Source organism: Triticum dicoccoides, chromosome 4B, assembly GCF_002162155.2.
Source record: "Triticum dicoccoides isolate Atlit2015 ecotype Zavitan chromosome 4B, WEW_v2.0, whole genome shotgun sequence".
NCBI lineage: Eukaryota > Viridiplantae > Streptophyta > Magnoliopsida > Poales > Poaceae > Triticum > Triticum dicoccoides.
This window is the reverse complement of record NC_041387.1, coordinates 680,297,238-680,319,629: the sequence shown is the minus strand read 5'-3', so window position 1 is coordinate 680,319,629 and position 22,392 is coordinate 680,297,238. Positions and strand designations below refer to the sequence as shown.

The 22,392-nt window shown below is 43.4% G+C and overlaps 2 long non-coding RNA genes across 2 annotated transcripts in view; both read left to right on the top strand.

The window, feature by feature from the left end:
* The first annotated feature begins 4,436 nt into the window (after positions 1 to 4,436).
* Positions 4,437 to 6,262, top strand: LOC119294341. Its single transcript, XR_005143405.1, has 3 exons — positions 4,437 to 4,524; positions 5,758 to 6,090; positions 6,221 to 6,262. It is a non-coding gene; the product is annotated as an uncharacterized LOC119294341 (long non-coding RNA).
* A 15,235-nt stretch (positions 6,263 to 21,497) lies between these two features.
* The window catches only part of LOC119294340, a 1,618-nt gene continuing 723 nt past the window's right edge, over positions 21,498 to 22,392 (top strand). The window contains exons 1-2 of the long non-coding RNA XR_005143404.1: positions 21,498 to 21,620; positions 21,928 to 22,007. This is a non-coding gene — a long non-coding RNA (uncharacterized LOC119294340). The remainder of the gene's footprint in view (positions 21,621 to 21,927; positions 22,008 to 22,392) is intronic.

The window sequence follows — 22,392 nt, the reverse complement described above, 5'->3', positions numbered from 1 at the left end:
TAGCTGGCGATACGTTGTGTCATCCATGCACCTTACGCATCCAGAAAATCCGTGGACTACCTGCCCCGCGAGATATCCGTAACCGAGATAGTCGTGCACCGTCGTGAGCAGTGCGGCTCTCATAGGGAAATATTCTTTCTCTACGGCGTCCCACGTATTGGCTGGCGTTTTCCAGAGCGTGTCAAGCTCCTCTTTCAGCAGCCCCAGATACAGATTGATGTCGTTCCCTGGTTGTTTCGGCCCTTCAATTAGCATACTCATGTGAATGTACTTCCTCTTCATGCACAACCAGGGGGGAAGGTTGTACATCCACACAAACACAGGCCAGGTGCTATGTGTGCTTCTCTGGCTGCCAAACGGATTGACTCCATCGGTGCTCGCGCCCAACACAATGTTCCTTGGATCGTTCCCAAATTCTGGGTATTCGAAGTTCAACGCTTGCCACTGGCTCGCATCCTTAGGGTGACTCAGCATCTTGTCTTTTTTATCTATCTCTGGATCATTTGCGTCATCTTCTCGCTTCTTCTCCTCCCTATCCGCGTGCCAACGCAGGAGCTTTGCTACCTTAGGGTCCGCGAAATACCGCTGCAGACGAGGAGTGATCGAAAGTACCACACCACTTTTCGAGGAGCTTTCTTCCTCTTCTTGTATCGAGTGACGCCGCACACCGGACATATGGTAGACTCCGTGTGCTCGTCCCGATAAATGATGCAATTGTTCATGCACACATGGTATTTCACGTGCGGTAAATCCAGAGGACACACGATTTTCTTCGCCTCCTCCAAACTGGTCGGGCACTTGTTCCCCTTGGGAAGACATTCGTGCCAGAATGACATGTTCTCGTCGAAGCATGCGTCGGTCATTTTGTGTTTTACCTTCATCTCCAGAGCCATGAGTGTTACTTTCAGGCGGGTATCCTCGGGCCTGCATCCTTCATACAATGGAGTAACCGCGTCTAACTCAAGTTGATCCATCTTGGCTTTCTCTCGGGCGGCAGCTCTTGCGTTATCCGTCTGCTTGAGAAGCAGCTCTTGAATATGAGGGTCCTGCACCCAGCCCATCGATGGTCCAGCGTCGTCTGCTCCGCCGGCATCATCATCTTCATGATCATGCCCGTCGTCTGCTCCGGCATCTTCCTCATCATGATGTCCTGCATCTTCTACATGATGACTGTGTACAGCATCACCGTCGTGATCATCTCCTGGGGATTCTTCGTCTTCTCGCCCGCCCGAGCCGCGGTGGTTGTCTTGCTGCCCTTCCTCATTTCTTGCCCGGCCCCCATGGACGACTTCATAGTCATTTTCATCACCTTGCCACTGATAGCCATCCATGAAACCACGCAAGAGCAGGTGGTCCCGCACCTGCCCGGAATCCGGGTCCGCAATAAGGCTCTTCAGCTTGCATCTTCGACACGGACATCTTATCTCCGTCTCGTTCTTTTGAAGCATCTCGGCCTTCGCGGACCTCAAAAACCTATTCACGATGCCTTCGGTCATCGTGCGGACCATGGTTGCCTGCGGGGTAGAGCAAAATGATATTTTAGAACCAAGAAAAAATTTGGCATGACTTTCCCTAAAAATAGGACCAAAAAGAATGCTTAATGCCAAAATTCTCGCCGAAACGAAAATGAATCAACATTACGGCAAAATATTGGCAACTATCGCATTTCAAATACCGGTACACCTCCAAACACAAACACATATGCAACACCACAAACATATGCAACACCACGAACATACATAGATCTAGCTAGGCCATAAAAAGTGCATGTGCACATTGTTGTAGGGAGAACAACATAAATATAGCTTCCCCCCTTACTTACCTATCAAAACAAGGTAATTTAACCACTTAATTTGAATGAATCTATGGTGGAAATGAGGTGAAAAAGAGGAGGCACCCGAGACAAGGAGGAGGCGGTGGAGAGAATGAAGTGGGGAGAAAGTGAGTGTGGGTAGGAGAGGTTGTCCAAAATATCTTGTTGCTGTCCACTTACTAATGGCGCACCAACCATAAATGCACCATTAGTAATCCAGGTTACTAATGGCGCAACTTCTGGTGGTGCGCCATTAGTAGTTTTGCAAAAAAAATAAATATTAATGGCGCACTGCTCCAGAGTGCGCCATTACTAGATTAAACCAGTAATGGCGCACGATGGAGAAGTGAGCCATTAGTAGTTTTGCAAAAAAAAGAATAAAAAATATAATAAAAAAACAACATTAGTGGCGCACTTTCCGATAGGTGCGCCATTACTAGTTGTAACTAGTAATGGCGCACTTCGTCTGGATGCGCCATTAGTATGTTTGGACAGACACACTAGTTCAAATTTTTTTTTGATACTAATGGCGCACCTTGGGCCAGGTGCGCCATTAGTAGTTTCAACACTAATGGCGTACCAGAAGGTGGTGCACCATTAGTATATACTAATGGCGCACCGCCTGTCTGGTGCGCCATTAGTGTCAATCCCATCTATAGCCATTTTTCTAGTAGTGATACTGTCAACAACTAACTACTGCTGCGACATATTTGATGCAACCTGTAAAATATTTTTTGTTTAATTTCAGCATATCATTTATATACTGAAGTCTCTTCTGGACATGTTGTCTAATTGCGCCATGTATGTTAGATATTTGTTCTATAATACTTGCCATTGACTAATTTTCTTTTATTTAGGTTATGTGCATTATTGATCAGCCAATCTTGAGAGAGAGATGGGTTGGCGTGAATGGGAAGAAAACTACATTGAATGGACAAGAAGTATGCCCTCAACTTTTTCATGGTATGTCTTACTTATTGTTCTTGTGATTTTTCCATCAGTTTCACTTTACATTTCTTCTTTGCTTTTTTATGGCATCGGGATGCCCACTGCCGACGGCGCTGCGTTGCTACCAAAGGGGCACCCTGCGGCGGCCGGGGACTCGCTGCCGTCGAAGCACGACACCTTGTCGTCACGTATGTTGGGTGTTGTGGTGCTGCAGGTCCTTGGGGTTGGGTGCGGCAACTCGAGACTCGAAGACGATCTTCTATGGTAGGGTGTCGCCGGCGGCGGCGGCACCTGTATAGACCGTCTCGGTGTGACAGAATAGTTCGGAGTTCACTCCGAGAAAGAATTGCTTTGCATGTACATTTGCTGAAAGACTGATGTGCTGAACTTTCGATGATTTCGATTGGTCTCTAACATAACCTTTCCTCTTTTTGTTGATATGTCCAAAAGAGATCCTTGTTTCACCTTTTGTTTATAGGTATTCAACTTGAGGAATTTCATACTTTTGGAGTGGAGCTATCAAATATATGTGTGCGCGATGTTGGTGTTTTAATCCGGATCTCTCGCTGAAGGTGCTCGATGTTGGTGTTTGAATACTGCTACCGTACTTCAAGGTCTGTAGCAGCTCTTACAACGATAATCCATCCTGGAGCCCGGGCTCATCTGCTCCCGCTCAGTAAAAAATTCAAAAAAATACTAAAAAAATTCAAAAAAATCCAATTTTTTGTGGTTGTAGATAATTTGACGCGTGGGGTGCGCCCCAAAATTCAACTCATTTGGACATCTGAGCAGCTCAGACCCGATTTGTCTTTTTTGCCGAGAGCTGCTCAGATGCTCATATGAGTTGATTTTTGGGGCGCACCTCACGCGTCAAATTATCTACCACCACAAAAAATTTTGGAATTTTTTGAATTTTTCTAGTATTTTTTTGAATTTTTTTCTAAGCATGGGTGCAGATGAGCCCGGGAGCCAAAACTCCGCATCCTACAATGGATTCTTTTTAATGATAGTACAATTTTTTTTGTTTCGATTTGGTATTGTTGTTCTGTTCACTTAACCCTGTCTGTAGCAGCAGCTTTTCATGTCGTTTCCTCGCCAACAAATGTCATAATTTATCACATACGTGTGCAAATGGTTTTTTGGCTATAGTATGAGTATATGGTTCAGAGAAGTTCGGTCAGATGCAAAGCATGCTTAGCATCTCATAGTCGTAGGCTATTCCTTTTAAAATTGAAGCCATCCAGGTTTTCAATTATGGAGATGATTTGGAAACTCAGCATAGAAAATTATTTACTCTAATGCAGATTACACATATTAAGGCCTTTATTCTTTTATATTAAGGTCTCCAGTGCAAGCATTAGCCCATCTTTAGCTGCTCATAAGCAGTATCAGTGATATATATATAAGTACACTCTTGCTAAGATTAATCTTTGATATATATAATTCATTGCCTGGATATAATTTGCTTTGAATGTTTTTTTGCTCTTTAGTCTATGAAGAATTGCAAGGAGGAGGATAATAGAGCAGCAACCAGAGCTGACAATTGGCCTGTAAATGCTGCAAAGTTCTCCTAGAGGTGTGATGTTGGTGGTGATTTTCTTATCCGGGGATATGGATGTGGCGGGTCTGTGGGCACCATGCTGACGCGGAGAAGGAGGTGCAGGTAGCGGGGGCGCTTGAGGTGAGGTGGCTGCAGGGTCGCTCGAGAAGAACAGGCTCATCAGCACCACCTGGATGCCTTCGTCATCAGCAATGTGGACAAGGTGCAAAAGGGATATCTCCCTTACCTCTTATTCAGTCTGGAAAATTATGCAATGTTTGGTTTGGCAGATTTAACAGTCGCTGGTTTGGAAATTTGTTACCTATAGAAGTATAGGAATAACATGACTAATATTTATTGAATTTATAGAGTTATTGTTTTTTTTCTACAAAGTCAGTTGTTAAATTAGGAAGAACATCGTCTAAAAACTTGACAACATAAAGGAGCATAGAGTTAATAGATTATGAAATCCTGTAGTGCATCATATGCACCCTTCACTAATTTTTGAACACATTTATATTATCCAGGTTCCGACCTCATTCGCTGTGATGTTTGTCTTTTTTATGTGGGCGAGGAAAACATTTTTAGGAGTGATACTCCCAAACTTTGATTTCTTGGTTGTCGAATCATGGTGCTGATTAGATTTTACTTAACCTTAATTAAGCTATTTATATTGCGGCTTTGTCTTTTAGCTCATCTTTTAGTTTCTCTTCTCCACTTCACACAAGATTTTATTGTAGGCTACCAAGTACAGTTATACCACTTATACTCTTTCTATCTGATTATGCAAAGCTTGATCTATACTCATTGAACTTTGTTAGATAGTAGGCCCTCCTATTAGTGTGCCTAAATATAATTGTTTCTCTGTGTTTATAGTATCTTAGTCCAGTAGAATGAATGTTCTCGAGTAATTAGAGGTATTTGGATCAAGTGAATGTCTGAATACCACTAAAATCGAAATCATAATTAAAAAATATTGACCTTTTTCTTCAGGGCGTCTGTTCCTCCTCCCATGGTCAGCACCACCACCTACTCTGAATCTCCGATCAGAATAGTATGAACTATTAAATAGGGAACTTAATGCTTATCATTGTTGATGTACATATGTACAACTAACAATGTTTGTGCTGCAACCAGCTTACTTTATTCCTTGCTGAAATTTATCTTGATTTATTTCACATCAGATAGTTCTGAACCTAGATGATCTCAATTAAGGTCATTGAAATTTGTTAAATTATTTTTATCCGCTCTTCTGAACGAGCGTATACTATAATCTGATTTGTATATCATATTACTGAGGTAGCGTTGGGCCATGCTGCGGTGAGAACATACGAGAGATAATTGGGGTGTGTGGCTGATTGCTTCATATGCTGCTAATGATATATGTAGACTGCTGATTGCTCCTGATATACAGTGTTGATTGCAGCTGATAGTAGGATTGTTCTCAATTTGATAGGTAAAGTGGGATGGCGGGATTGTATAGTGCTCATAAGCCAGTCCGGGCATTGTCCTTCCTCGAATGAATCTGAGACTACTCCTCATATGTTAATCAGTTGCTCCTCCCTAGCTTTGGTTTGGTCTGAACTTCAAAGTTTTCATCCACTCAATGTTGATTCAGTCAAAGATCTCTTGGAAAAATTATTTCGACAAGATTCACTCTATAATGTTGTTATCATTGTCCTCTGGAATATATGGAAGCGCAAAAACTCCAAGGTCTCCCGGGATGTTTTTGAGGAATTGCACATTACTGCTAGCAAGATTGCTGATGATTGATACCATGGTCCAACAGGTATTCACATGAACTTAATAAATGGCACCTTACGGATTGGAGTACTCTACTGTATCACTATCTGGGAGATTTTAATTTTTTCCTTCTATTGTTTCTCTTAATCCCTGTGTACTCATTGGACTTTGTATAGTTCTCAGTTTTATGAAATGGTTCAGGCTGGCGTAAGCCACCATAGTCCCAGTAAAAAAAAGGCTACAAGCTTCGCTTCGGCCTTTCAGAACTGAATATTATGTAGTTTTATTGAGATTATTGATAGTGCTTCTCTACTATCAAAGAAGGTAATAGTCTCTTATGTGTTTCTTTTTGTCCATTTGAATGCACTCCATTTTTTAGTGTATTAATTAACATCAAACCTCCCATTCTTTCTAGAGTGCTGATGTATTATTATTTTCAGCTTAACACATTTAACTTCCTATAGATTTCATGGTTTATGCAGATTAACCGAGCTAAGAATTTTTGTGAAGCTAAAGCTGGTGTTAAGATGAACGCCGCTATGTATATATTTGAAACAGTTAGATACATGCTTGACAGACTATATAGGGGTGATCAAAACCATGCAAAGCATTATGGGACAAGTTTCTCTACCTTAAATAAGTGTTCGTTCTCTCGTGTTTACTATTCGTTTAAGGGTCATCAACCCGTGTATTTATTTTCATTGACCAAGTTTTACATTTTTCTTCTGTAGTGTTCATTGTGCAGTTCTAGATTGTTAAGAGAGTAGAGTTTATTGATTTATTACATGAAGAGACCAGTAGTGTCGTAGTGGTCTTGACATAATTGCTAACATTTTCTACTAGACAAAGTTTAATTGCACTAAATACAAATTAGAACATGCATAGACATTTATCTTCTTTCTACAGAATGGTTAGTGTAAACGTACTTTGAGTTGTACATGATTCTGTATCTGACCATTTTATCTCATATGTTGATGTGGTTGCAGATATGAACTTCAAATTATCCTGCAATGTATTGACTGCTCGGAGCTAACTTGACTACGCCAGTTTTCTTTTATGGCTCAAAGTAGTTAGTGTCCCCCCTTATTATGAGAGAGGTACTACTTCAAACATCTCTTCTTAATGTTTTATGTCATGGCATACAATATGAGGGAGTGTTAGTTGGCTTGACTTTCGTGGCACTCATTGATAACCTTTCAGTTTAGGAGTTTTTGTGGCCTCTTAATCCATGAGAGTATGCTCATGTTGAAGAAGTTAGTCATAATGAGGGGCACCATAAATTTCATTGTACTATTCATACAGTAAAATATGAGTGCCATGTCAGAATATGGTTCTCGATCTGAAAGATCATATTCGAAATTGCAGGTTCTATGGCAGTGGAGTAATGTTCGTAAATTATATATTGCTTTCAAGTTTGGAGCTAGAATAATATATGTGCTGCATTTAGTTATAGTCTTATAGATATACATGAACATCCATTGTATATTTCTTGGAAGACATGGTAACTACTATTATTTTGATTGTTTCCGTGAACTATTTTGACCTTGTGATGTAGGGTGGAACCCTATAGATAGGAGATCTTTCATGAATTGGAGGTGGAATCCCCAAGAACAAGATGAACAAAGGAGGGAAAACAAGAGGAACACTCAAGAACAAGTCAAATCACACATCCACTAGACAATCAAACACATAAGATCCACAAGGTACATGAACAACAAAGGGAAATAAGATACATGGTAGAGTTCATCCCAAATCCTATGAAGGAGATGAGGGCTTGATGATCTAGATAGATCCTTCCCACAAGGGGGTCTTGAGCTAGGTCACTCCAAGAGGAGGTCTTGATCTCCTAGTGGAGTGGATCCATGGAGCAAAGCTCTCATATGTCTAACATATCCTTTGCTTAGTCTAAATGGAGGAGACGAAGGAGTATATATAGTCCTAGGAAAGAGAGGGGTAAGTGGGGGCGAAATGGTAAAACAAAGGCCAAGTCCGCAACATCACACAGGGGGCCCCGTGTGCACGGGGTAAATGGAGCCCGTGCACACGGGGTATCCAGGGACCGGACGCGAGGGCCCGTGCGCACAGGGTCCGTGAGGCCCGTGGACACGGGGGTCCCGTGGGCACGGTACACGCCCGTGCGCACGGGGTCTTCAGGACCGTCAGCCTGGGAGGCCCGTGGGCACGGGGTCGGAGGGGCCCGTGCGCACGGGGTCGCCTGGGAGCTGCTGCCTTCTTGGCGCTTCCTTCTCCGCTTCCAGGCTTACCTCTTGGATGGTGTAGATGTTCTCTTCCGCATGAACTCGTCCTCGCTATGTTTGAAGCTCCGACAATACCTATAAATGCACACGAAAGGAATGTCAAGTAGTATACATCCTCAAAGGGTACAAGTGGACACGTGTAAAGGAGATGATTCACCTTTGTATCCATGAAGTAGATGTGGCATGTGGCACTTGTCAAATGGACTCTTGACATGGTGATGTCCATAGGATGCTCCGCATCATCCCCTCCCCCTTGGGAAAGATCCGACCTCGGATCGAAATCCAAATCACCATGGGAAAGAGATGATGGCGTCGTGTAGAAGTGGACGATCACCAAGCATTCACCATCTTGTTGTTCCAAATGGGCACTCTCCAATGTCGCACCGTCTTGTAATTCCTTCAAAAGGAGCAAAGATAACAAGCACTTGGAAAAACAAATGTGGTTGTCGTAAGAGGAAAACCAAGCATTCAAGAGGTGTTTCACCCAACAAGTGTTGTCATCAAGCATAGCATATGGTTTGACAAAGAAGTGTGTCATGGCATTTGAGCATATAAATTGAGCACAATCAAGTATATCATGGGAACAAGCATGCAAATGGGAGGTCAAGATGCAAATATATGTGATAAGTGAACAAGCATCTACCTCAAGGTCATGGCAAGAATGCACAAAGTGCTCAACAAATGGTCTATGGTATGCATAGGAATCATTCACAACACCAAGTATAGTGAAATGTCTAGACACATGGGGCAAGTGCAAGACAATCTGAACATAACGTGCATAGGGTGTAGTGAAGATATCGTGGCACTCAACACAATGAAAAGAGCAATTGTTCAACATGTGTGAGGCAATCAAGTCAAGCATGTTAGTAGTGCGAAGATGCAACATACTAGAAGGAATCATGGCAATCATGTCATGTGTACAAATAGTGGACATGAGTAAATCACATGACATAGCACAAGCATAAAAGCAAGATATGAGTAGAATGGCATGAATGTATTGGCGAGAGGCCATATGTAAATAGCAATGGGTCATCATGACTCTCCCAACACAAGAATCAACAATAGCATGGGGCACATGATAAACATGGCAATAGCAACAAGGATCTCCACCAAGCATGCAAATACACATAGGAATATCATAATGGTGCATCATGGGTAAATGCAAGCAAGGGTCACAATTGCATGGAAAAGGCATAGGAGCAAGCATAGCACGTAAAGTGAACACGGTAAAATGAGCATAATGTGAGAAGTGGTAAATGGCCCATAGCCGTGTGAGAGCCAAGTAGAGGAGTTGCGTGTAGTCCTTGCGCGAAGGGGACGTTGGTGAGTATAGTCCATGGGATCCCAAAGCATCGTTGCTCTCAAGAGCTCGTTTCGTCAACTCTTGGGATTGAGAGGTTGACGAGTATACATGAGTACCTACACAAAACAAAGACAAAGAAAAAATTGTGTGTGCGTTGTAGATGTACACATCATCCATCATGATGTGCACATGCATGTGTCGGTGAGCACAAAATAGCCAATGCTCAAATAAATGAGATGCGTGATATAGAAACATGTCATCCATCATGAGAGGTTTGTTATTATGTATGGCATAATGGAGACTCAAGTTGTGTAATTCATCACGAGCAATATTTAGAGCATTGTTATTCATGGAATGCATATGGTGCAAGCAATCATGGAAATCATGCAAATCATAGGATGGATCAAAATCTCCTAATGGGTATGAGGAAACTATGGGGTCTCCTCATGAGCAATATAGAAAGCATAATATGGAGTAAATGGACAACATGGTAAACTATGCATATCCAAAGCTAGGTGGTCATGGCATTGGCATATTAGATAAATGATGCAAAGGGAGCATATCAATATCATCACAAGAAAAACAAATGCCAATAACCATGGGCTTGTCATCTATGCCATATGTGCAAATTGGGTTTATTTTAATGGCATATGCATAGGCACTACGATGAGATTGCAAATATGACATACGGGAGATCTCATGCATAGCATATGACAAGTCAAGCGGATTATCAAACATGATGTGACCAAGAGAATTTTCACATGATATCCTATGAAGCATAGCATCACAACTAGACAACTCAACATGCTCATCATCATATTCATCGTAAATAGGTAAGTCAAGGCATGAAGAAGTGTCACTAGCATGAAGCATGGTAATAGGTGGGTCAACATCATGGGAGCAATCATTATCAAGAGATTCCACTAGTGGGACAAGAGAAGCACCATCACCTATGTTACCTTTGGAGCGTCGCTCATGTGTTGTAGGTGAGGTGTTGAAGATCGTCTCGTTGTCATCTTCATCTTGATGGAACCATGTGGGGGGTGCATCATCGTCCACCATGGCCATCATTTTGTCCATTGAAGGGATGGACTCGGCGAGGATAGGCATGTCGTCATGTAGGAGACCTAGCGCCATAAAAGAAAACACACTAGGAGTAGGGGTTAAGTCGTTAGAAACCATAGTGGCCTCACATGCCGTGTCAACTACCTCACTCTCTAAGTGTTGTGGCTCACTCACTCCCTCAAGGATGCACTCACTAATATGATTGGTGGAGTCACTCAAATGGGGCTCAACCTCACATAGGATGTGTGGCATGCTCTCATGTGTGGGGCTAGTGGTGGTCACACTCATCCTCTCATAGGAAATGCTCTCAATGTCACGTATGGTGGAGTCACTCATGTCACTCATGTGGTGGTGGCTCTCCTCACATGGCAAATGGGGCATCTCGACATATGTGGGTGTCGGAGAGATGTAGGTGCAAATGTCTCCATGCTCAACTCCTATCACTGTGGTCGAGGGGGATGGCCCTTGCTCGACCTTCTTGTTGCCGTCTTGGTGTTGGAGGCCCATATGATGTGGCACCTCGTAGCTCGTCTCCATGACCGAAGGGAGTTTCCCATGCTCGGCCATCGTTCTTGAGGGGCTTCCGAAGATGGAAGTGTTGCCCTCGCTCGTGGGTCGTCGCCTTGGACTTGATGAAGTCGTTGTAGGCGTACTAGTGGGAAGTAGGCGAAGATGCCGTACGCCCAAAGGCGAAGATGCCTTGATAGCACTTGGCGAAGATGCCAAAGTGGTTGGTGTAGCCATAGCATCGTCTTGGTGGTGCTCATCTCGCGGTCTTCTCTTGTGCTTATGAAGCTTCAACTTGGCGTGAAGTAGGGCTTGTTGGGACTTGTGCACTTGCGCTTGTGGAGCATCTTCATGATGATGATGTCGTCGTCGTGCTTGAGCTCGTAGTAGATGTCGTTCGTCGTCGTCGTGCACATGATGCTTGGAGGTGACTTGCCCTTCATGACGATGTTGATCACGAACATGATGGTGGTCGCCATGTAGATGTGGACTTGGAAGAATTGCGCTTGCATCTTTTTCGCGCTCCGAAGACTTGTGGCTTGAACATCGCCGTCTTGAAGATGACGAAGTGGAAGATGACTTGATCAAGGCTCTAATCTCTTCCATCCTCGCATCTTGCTCCTCCTTTTGTGCGGCAAGCTTGTTGTCGATGTAGTCCCTTTTCCTTGCTTCGGAGAGATGAATGTCGATGGAGAGGTTCTCGATGCGCTCTTGCAAGGTAGATTGTGCTCCTTGCATTTCGTGTTGTAGTCCGAAGATGGACCTTTTGGTGATGTAGTTGTTCACGCCATAGTTGTTGTCATAGACCGGAGAGGAAATGCCTTGCCTATCCATCACAAGACTCGAGTAGAGGTGAGTAGGAAATGAGATAAACAATACCAAGCTACCTTTTCCCAAAGTTGAGGATGTATCTTGTATCACTCAATGTGAAATGAAAGAATAGTGGAATTGGTACCGGACTTGTTGACTCACACCTACAAGTAAAGGCTTATGGTAGATCTCGATGAGGATAGTGGCACAAAAATTTGATGCAAAATGTTAGCAAGAGTCAATAATGTTGGAAAAGATTCACAAATTCGCAAGTTAAACAAGTAGACCAATAGCAAATGAAGTACACGGAAACACACACACAGATAGATAAATGGGGTCGTGCAACCAAGGAATGAGCACAAAATGTGGAGTCCATGGAAAACGCTCGTGTTGCACAACTCAAGAGAGACGCTAGCACGATTGCTCAATAGGCGAATACGACACTTGTGCACAACCTATAAGATGCAAAATGGATAAACTTCTATCCCAAGTATGCTATGTATGTATGGTTCCCGTGTTTCTCTCAAGATGATCCAAGATGATCGAATATGAAAATCTTATGTGCAATGGGGTATGATGCTATGGCACTTGCTCACGAGCTCTTTGCTCTCTTTTTGCTTAAAAGCTTTTTTTTTCAATGGCCACTTTTGCACAATGCACAAATCAAGATAGCTATTGTGTATATGCGGGAACGATATTGTGACACAAGATATCATACCAATATGATATGGTATGTATGCAATGGAATGGTGGATCACTAATGTGCACAAGTAACATTGCCGGCAATACTCAAATGTCTAGTCTCGATAGGTAAGTGACGCAAAATGGGCTAGGGGTTAACAATGCAATTGCAAGGGTAATATACAATGGTGTCGTCGTGGTTACCGTCCTTTGCGATGATGAGTAGCGGTGTTCTTGATGTAGATACCAAGATGATGTAGACCCGTCCCTAAGTAGCCGAAACACCTTAGGAAACGGTAAAAAACCACAAACTCAAAATCTCAAATGACAAATGTCAAATGGTGGTAGTGGTGGTGGTGGTGGTTGATGAAGAAGCAATCGTCCCTAAGTAGCCGAAACACCTTAGGAGGCTCACGTCGCCACTCAAACAACCACAAATGCTAAATGGAGCAAAATGGGTTAAGTTGCGAAAGTCGGTGGTGGTTATGCGGATGATATGGTGGAAGGCCTAGGCAAAGATGCCAAAATGTCAAAATTTTGATGGAGTCAAATGGTGATGGAACCTATCTAGGTGGATGGGGGATGTCAATAGCTACTCAACGAGCTAAAGAACGCGAAAATCGGACTCTGGATGTGGAAGTTATGGGCAAAACGGTGAAGTGCACGCGGCTGTTTCTGGGAGGGCCGTGCGCACGGGGTCTAGGGCCCGTGGGCACGGGGTCCCCTGGGACGCGCGGGTTTGGCGGATTTCTTGGCGATTTGGGCTCCAAATGGACGGATCTCGTGGCTGGGGTTGAGGTGGGGGTAGGGGGTGGTATGGAGGACGAAGGGAGGTCGAAGGCACCGCGGAAGAGACGCACTGGAAGGGCCGTGCGCACGGGGTCTGACAGGCCCGTGTGCATGGGGGCCCGTGTGCACGGGGTCCCTATGGCCCGTGTGCACGGGGTCCTCGAGGAGCGGATGAACAGCTCCGGATCTGTGGGGAAATCTCGCATATGAGGTCAAATTCGAAGGGTGGAAGGTAGGGGAAGGTGGTAGAGGGGTGGATCTACTTGCTAAACACCGAATCCATGGATCAAATCCAACAAAATCACACTAAACCAACAAATCACAAAAAAAATTGGGGCTATTTTTGGTGGGGAATTTTCAGATTTAGGACGAAATCACACAAAACTAGGCTAGAAAACAAAGAGGGGGGCTCCAATTTCGTGAGAAACCATGGCTCATGATACCATATGATGTAGGATGGAACCCTATAGAGAGGAGATCTTTCACGAATTGGAGGTGGAATCCCCAAGAACAAGATGAACAAAGGAGGGAAAACAAGAGGAACACTCAAGAACAAGTCAAATCACACATCCACTAGACAATCAAACACATAAGATCCACAAGGTACATGAACAACAAAGGGAAATAAGATACATGGTAGAGTTCATCCCAAATCCTATGAAGGAGATGAGGGCTTGATGATCTAGATAGATCCTTCCCACAAGGGGGTCTTGAGCTAGGTCACTCCAAGAGGAGGTCTTGATCTCCTAGTGGAGTGGATCCATGGAGCAAAGCTCTCATATGTCTAACATATCCTTTGCTTAGTCTAAATGGAGGAGATGAAGGAGTATATATAGTCCTAGGCAAAGAGATGGGTAAGTGGGGGCGAAATGGCAAAACAAGGGCCAAGCCCGCAACATCACACAGGGGGCCCCGTGTGCACGGGGTAAGTGGAGCCCGTGCGCACGGGGTATCCAGGGACCGGACGCGAGGGCCCATGCGCACGGGGTCCGTGAGGCCCGTGGACACGAGGGTCCCGTGGGCACGGTACACGCCCGTGCGCACGGGGTCTTCAGGACCGTCAGCCTGGGAGGCCCGTGGGCACGGGGTCGGAGGGGCCCGTGCGCACGGGGTCGCCTGGGAGCTGCTGCCTTCTTCTTGGCGCTTCCTTCTCCGCTTCCAGGCTTCCCTCTTGGATGGTGTAGATGTTCTCTTCCGCATGAACTCGTCCTCGCTATGTTTGAAGCTCCGATAATACCTATGAATGCACACGGAAGGAATGTCAAGTAGTATACCATCCTCAAAGGGTACAACTGGACACGTGTAAAGGAGATGATTCACCTTTGTATGCATGAAGTAGATGTGGCACGTGTCACTTGTCAAATGGACTCTTGACATGGTGATGTCCATAGGATGCTCCGCATCACCTTGATTAAGAAGTAGAAAGTTTTTAGCCTCGTAGGTTGTTTGATCTACTATATCAAGTGGCACTTGGCTTCTCATGGCTCTCCTCGCATTTGCCAAAACAAAGTTAGTACACACTACCTAGAGCTCTGGAAATTAGAACAGAAAAATGGTCCTGCGGTTTATTAGCTGATATAAATCATGCACAATCCTCTACATTTAAAAATAAACCGGACACAAAGCAGTATACTTTTTTCTGAGTACTACCTTGAGAGAGCCAAGGGGTTCATTGGTGAGACTTGTGAGGATGTGCCTAGGCTAAAGATGGTTGCTATGTCGGTACCAAATGGCATGTGTTTAAATGGAGTATCCTTGTCAGGAGAGCTGATTTCTGAAATATGGTACTTTATGGGTGCAAGGATTCACCATGTTGCGGTCTTCGTCAGCGGAGTGGACTCCTAGGAATTAGTCAAGGCCGCTATGTTGTTTTAAGCCGATATTCTATCGTACTTGTATATATTTTTGCTTATCTAGCTGTTTGCCATGCAGTTCTCGTTGTTGGTGGGAACATTTGTTGTCTAAGATCGACCTCAAATATCTGGTGGCACTATAGCATGGCTTTTGATGTTCTAATGTATATCTCTTACAAAATATTTCAAGAGCCCGTGGCAACGCACGGGCATTATACTAGTGTAAGTAAGGATGGAGATGAAGATGGTGTGGCGACAAGGATATAACAAAACGCCTGGTTCCTTCAGCCAAAAGTTGGCAACGTTCCTTGTTACACACGCTCCGCCCAACAAACGCTCCAAAAGCCAAAATACAATTCCTCAAACAACGGCCAAAGACTACTTCCCCACATGAAAAAGAAATACGCATATGGCGTTACAATGTTGGCTACTCATGTCTGAGTTCCTAAACCCTTGCAAAACAGAAAGAAAGGTTGTTTGCTAAACAAAAGAAAGGCCAACACAATCCTATCCAAACACTCCTCATTTTTACTATGTGGCAAAAATATGCAACTTTTTTTTGTTTTTAGGTACATGCCAATTTTTTTTAAAAAAACACATTTTTTTATGTTCACACGCCAAGGTATTTTGTACACATGGCAAAATTTTCCGAAGAAGAAAAATCTCACGACCCCATGGATAATTCATAACTTTTTGTCTTTCAAACAGGGCAATTTTAAGTCATTTTGTAATGCTATTGTGGCAAACGATGGGATTTTTAATCAATTTTCATGGAGAATTTGGGATTCTTTTCCCTACTTTTCCACATGGCAATTTTATTATGATTAAAATGGAGATCTTATTATTCTAAACATGGCAGCTTTACTATTAAGAGCATGGCAATTTAAGTATGATAGAATCTCCTCCCCTGCTCGGTCTACCCCACATGCATGGCGTATAACATCCTCTAGCCCCAACTGCCGCCAAACCTCTCTAGCCTTATGGCATCGAAATAGTACATGAAACACATCTTCTGCTCCTTGTTTACATGCAGGACACGTCGACCGGATTGGGATGCGTCTATTAGCAAGAACCACATTGCATGGCAGTGTTCCGTGTAAGGTTCTCCAAACAAATTTTTTAACTTTCGTCGGACAATTTAGTTTCCAAACCTTTTCCCATGTTGGGTTAGCACTAGTGGCTCCCAAACCATCTGTCCTCTGCAATTTACGGCCATGCTGAAAGTACCATAGAGCATGGTAGGCCGATTTCACTGTAAAAAATTCATGTTTATTCAAACTTCATGCTACAAAGTCACTCATATCATGTGTAGGTAGTGGTAAAGCAAGGACCCGTTCCACATCGATCGGCCAGAAGGTTTGCTCCACAAGTGGCACATCCCAGTGACCTGCAGCTGGATCAATTAAATCACTCACCTTTGATAGTAACTGGTTACCTCTTGGGGTAATAATCATTCTGGATGGTGAGTTAGGAATCCACCCATCCCTCCAAATATTTATTTTTTCACCATCCCCTACTCTCCAAATGTATCCATGTTTCAGGGTATTCACCCCTTGCATAATGCTCTGCCAAGTGTAGGAGGAATTCTTTTTCAGCTTAATTAATTTACCAGCACAAGAAGCGGGGAGTGAGAAACTTCCATGACTTGATGTCCACTTGTTGCTGGTACCTTTGGTGGGAGAGGAGAAAGCTTGTGCACAATGAGCCGGTACAAGATGCGAAGAGAGTTGCGCAAGCGGTATGTGCTTTAGCTGCTAACTATGCTATTGCATGTGACCCAAAGGCCTCGTTAAAGAGGGGAGGTTGGTGCAAACCCCCTAGTGGGTATGTCAAGTTAAATGTTGATGCGGCCTTTGATTGGGATTTGCTTCAGGGGGCGATGGGAGCAGTCATCCGAGATGATAGAGGACATATGGTTGTAGCTGGAAACAAGCTCATTGATTCTGAAGTTTGGGTTGAATATGGCGCTCACAGCTGGGTGCAATAGACTGATTGTCAACTCGGATAATCTGGAACTCATGAAAATAATGAATAAGGATGGCCAATATGCTGGAGATGCCGCGGCCATTGTCGATGATTATTATCATCTGGCTTGCGAATTTAGCTCTATTGTCTTCGAATTTTGCCCCAGAGAGTCGAATGGGGCTGCACATGAACTAGCTAGGATTGCTAGAAGTTCGCTTTGTAATGAGCGGTTAGATAATGCTCCTTCTGAGCTTCTTCCCCTACTACTTAAAGATGTAAGTCTGATCACGAATGAATAAAGAGGAAGTAAAGTTGTCAAAAAAAGAGCATGACAATTTTATTTTTAATGGCATGTCATTCTTACCTCTTTTTTTTGTTGAGAAAAGCATGTCATCTTTACTATGTCCTTCTCGCCTGCTGTATGAAGTAGGCGGACCCTAGATGGGCTTTCCCAATATGGGTTCCTGGGACCAGGTTCATGCAGAGTTTTTTTTCCTGGGCCAATTTTCATCTTTTTGTTTGGTTTTCTGTCCTATGTGTTTCTTTATGGATTTTATTTCTTTCTCAATACATGTCCATTTTTCTAAATACACACTGTAAAAATTTACACATCTTGAACATTTTTTATTAATTGGCATAAACCTATTTTTGGAGTGTGTGAGCATTTTTTAATTGTCATGTACATTTTTCTGAAAGGCAGTATTTATTTTGTTGAATTACGTGAGCATTCTTTCCACATTGTATGACATTTTCTAAAAATCTCACGTATATTTTTTTGAAACACGTGAACATATTTTTGAATGCTATAAACATTTTTTATATCATGCTGCATTTGGTCTATATTAGTTTAAACTAAGTCAGTGACAATTAATATGGATCATAGAGAGTACAATTTTGTACATGATGTTTATACTTTTATATTTCAATTTCAACATTTTTTATTTGTTAAACTCTATTGTGTTTTTGGAATAAGTGTATTTAGAATATATTTTTTTTAAATGTAAATAAAATGGAGCGAATGAAGAAGCAGAGAAGAAAAACGAAGGCTGGCCAAATGTATGGCGTTCCCTGCCTCATACCTGCAAATCAAGCTAAGCAGCGGGTGATAATTTTTTACACAATGTTTATAGTTTTCTATTTCACTTTGAACATTTCAAAATTTTAAGGAAATTATTATTTTTAAATAAATGTTTTTAGTTTTTTTAATAAAAAGGTGAAAAAAAGGAAATTGAGCGAATGAAGAAGCAGAGAAGAAAAACGCCCTTTCTTCATCAACTGAACTGCGTGCGTGCATGTAAGGGCTATCATCTGCACTTAAGAGGAGTGACTTACCTATCATTGTGGAGATGGACTCTATTCTTGCAGTCAAGCTGATCCAATCGAGGGATTTGGACAAATCTATTTATGCTTGGATAGTTAAGGTGATCAAGTATGTTTTGGGGATTCGTGGTTCTTGTATTATTCATGTAAATCGCTCTCAAAATAAAGTTAGCGACTACTTAGCTAGATTTGCTAAATTAGAAGGACAAAGCATGACTTGGGTTGGTTGTCCAGATGTTGCTGTTGAGCTAGCTATTGCTCAATGTATGGACACCATGAGTTGAGTAATGCAAAAAAAAAGTTTGCGCAGAATTATTTTCGACCCGCCTCATATCTCTACTCCTAATGAACGACTTGGTGAATAGTCTTCATGATTTTTTTTTGCTGGTTTTTTTTCGTCATCCTCGCACCTCACGATTTCAAATAAACCAACCGAAACCAGAGGCCCGTCCCACGAAACGAAACCCAATTTGCCCCCGTACCACCACTCCTCCCTCTCCCTTGACCTCCCTTGTCTAGGGTTCCCCGCCACCACTGCGGCAGCCGCCGCCGAATCCTAGGTCGCCGCACACCGTCGCCGCCGCCGCGAATCCCCAGGGACGCCGCACGCCACCGCCGTCGCGAATCACCAGAGACGCCGCACGCCGCCGCCGCGGATCCCCAGGGATGCCACCGCCACCGCCGTGGATCCCCAAGGGCGTGGTCGCGTTGTACTAGACAAAGTGTGGTCGCCGCCGTCCTCTCCTCGTCCGACCTTGACCTCATCCCATCGACTCCGGTGACTCCTCTGTGGCCCGGGCGGCCCTGGCCGACGCCGTCACAGCCAACGCCGGCCTCACCTCTGCGGCCTCACGCACTGCCGCCGCCGAGGAGCCGACCTGATAAGTTTGAACCATCCCTTGATCCCTCGAGTCTTCTGCATCCCTTGATGGCTCGATTCCTTGTCTTCTCTATCTATCAATCCCTCGCATCCTTGCATGCTACGAAGAGAATGGTTCCCTTTCTACAGGGTCTGGTATGAAAGAGTTGGAGCAAGGAGGACGTGTGCGGCCACTTCGCGCTTCGGCGAGATCCTCAAGGTTGTCATCGCAGACAAGGGCACTGGAAGATCCAAGGGCGGCGGATTCGTGAGTACCGCCCAAACAATTCTCTCCTCCCCTCATCATCGATTGATCTTCCTGTAGTTAATTTTCTTGCTTAATTCAGCCCCGTTAGTTGATGCTATGCCTGGATGGATGCTTGGCATGTTACGTTCCAGGAAGCGGAGGCGGCCATTAGGGCGTGCTTGGGTCCGTACCCGGTGATTGACGGCCAGAGGGCCAACTGCAACCTCGCCTGCCTCGAGGTCCAAGGCGCCACAACGAAAACGCCCGCCTCGATACTCAGCTTCAAGGGATGTGTCCTGCCACGGGTAGTGCCATCACACCGGCACAATGAACTCCCGTGCAACCCAGCATCCACATTGAGACATCTTTCTTGGCGCTGCCATTGCTGCCGTACTCTGACAGTCCATGCATTGACGCATCGATTCAGAAGGTGAGCCCCAGCGACGGCTCCGGAAGAAGGGATTGGCTGCAGCTGATTTGGGACGCCCAGTCGGGGAGAGCAGGGAGGAGGAGCATCGATGATATTCCTCCCGTCCCATAGCCAAAGGGAGTGTCAGCGCACGCAGCGGCGGCACATCTTGCGGCAGCAATTGACCTATCGTACCAGGCGGCTGTGTAGCTGGTGAAGTGGTGAGTGCAAAGTGTTTGTGCTAATGATTGAGCGGAGTTATCTTATGATTGTCATATCACACTATTTACGAGTAGTAATGCTTAACTCCGTTGCCTTAGCGTGTGATTGTGTCATGTCGGTGACAATACTAATGCTCAATGTTGTTGCCCGAGAGGCCCTTTTTGTAGTTATCATAAACGAGTAAGCAGCATGTAAGAGCACCCACAGTGCTTAGATGTATGCTCATTGCCCTTAAGCAGTGCGTTCTTGTCAACTCACAAGATTGTACTATTGTATTTTGTAGGTACATCTGAAGATTCATCTGCAGTTAGGTAGAAAATGATTCATGTTTTACATCCAAAAGTTATACATTTTTCAGGCTGTAAGCACCTTTAAAGTTATTCATGCATACTTTTTTCAGGCTGTAAACTGCACCCTTATAGTTATTCATGCCTTTTCTTTTATATAGTCGTGATACTTAGAATACTTATATATTGTCAGTTATAGGTAATATGTTTCATCAAACAGGAGTTTACTCAGTATTCAATAAGATATTTTATTTTTAATAGTTATATGAGGAGACCTGCATGAAAAACAAGAGTGCAGTTGGTTCAATCAAATAGAACTGCAGGTTGATGGGGGTGGTTTAATAAAAAGAAAAAGATGAAATAGATTGGTGTTTATTTATTCTCTGCGGAAAATTTTGGGATCTTTTGTTATGCTTGCAACTTTGTTTTGGAATAGGGTAGTTAAAGTGTACTTTTCTTATGGAAGGCATGAAAAAGCATGCGTAGCTAACTACAACTCAGAAACAAATGTCTTTGTTTCAAAAAATGACAATGACGGAATAAATTGTTTCAAAAAATAACTACAAAAATCTAAAAATCTAAACATAGTGATCAGATGAACACGGTGGCCACTGACGATGTTGGAATTAGGATAAGTAGCGAGATGGGTGGGAGGGCATGTTGAAGTAGAGAACATGGACTTGCAGGGAGGAGGGGGGGCTTACTTGAGCCAATTTATTAGATTAAGGGTGTGCATGACTTTTTCCATATGCACGAATTATTAGTTAGTGAGAATTAAGCGCCATGCATTCTTGGTTTGATTGTTATTCGTCGACCATGAGCAAGAATCTGTCAATTAACTAGATGCTTTAATTAACTTATATGTAATGGCAGGGTGTCCATGTTGAACGGAGACGCCGATGGTTGCCCTTCAAGCACCAACAAATTGGAAATTCCAAGCTCTGCTGAGATTACGAGCAGAGTGGAAAGGGAATCAACACCATCACGCCAAATCATTGAAGGTGAATAAGTGGACCACTATCTAAGTAAATAGACGAACCATATTTTGTTAGAACTAAGCAGTTGCTGCTAATATAATCCTCTCCAGCAAGATCAGTTTCAGACAATATAATTTGCTATTTACTTTCTATGTGTTTAAGCATGCTCAAACTCAGTACAAATGAACATAATTCTTTTTTTAGGTCATTGCATGACAAATAAGAATACTCACATCACTGAATTTCTGATGTTTTTCTGTCGGAAGTTAGTTCAGTTAGGCACTTCTAATTGCTTAAGCTCGATTTCACTCAAGTTTGATATAATCTGCAGGAGCAATCCAATAGCTAAAAACTACAGTGATCTCACTATCCACCAAGTATTGTTATTTTCTCTACCTACGTCCTAATCAGGTGTGTCACCTTGTATTGACTTTGCCTACTGAATTATAACGAGTCTTGAACTTTGTTATCTGATTTTCCTTATCCTACTTCTTAGCTTTTCATGCTATTCTACGCGCTGTGCATAATGTGCATTTCTTGTTATTTGCTAATGTGTACTGGACAAGCGCGGCAGCAAATTCATAGTGTGCATTTCTTGTTATTTGCCAATGGTTGTACTGGACAAAGCATGGTCTTTTGTCGAAACACATCCCTTATGTTATGTCCAAAATTAGGTTGTTAGTCCTTTTTAGTGGGGTGCACTTATATCTCAATTTTTCCTCCAGTTGTTTATTACATATTGTGATATTGGTACAAAGGCTGGATCAGCAATATGTCAGGTGTTGTATCCCCCCCC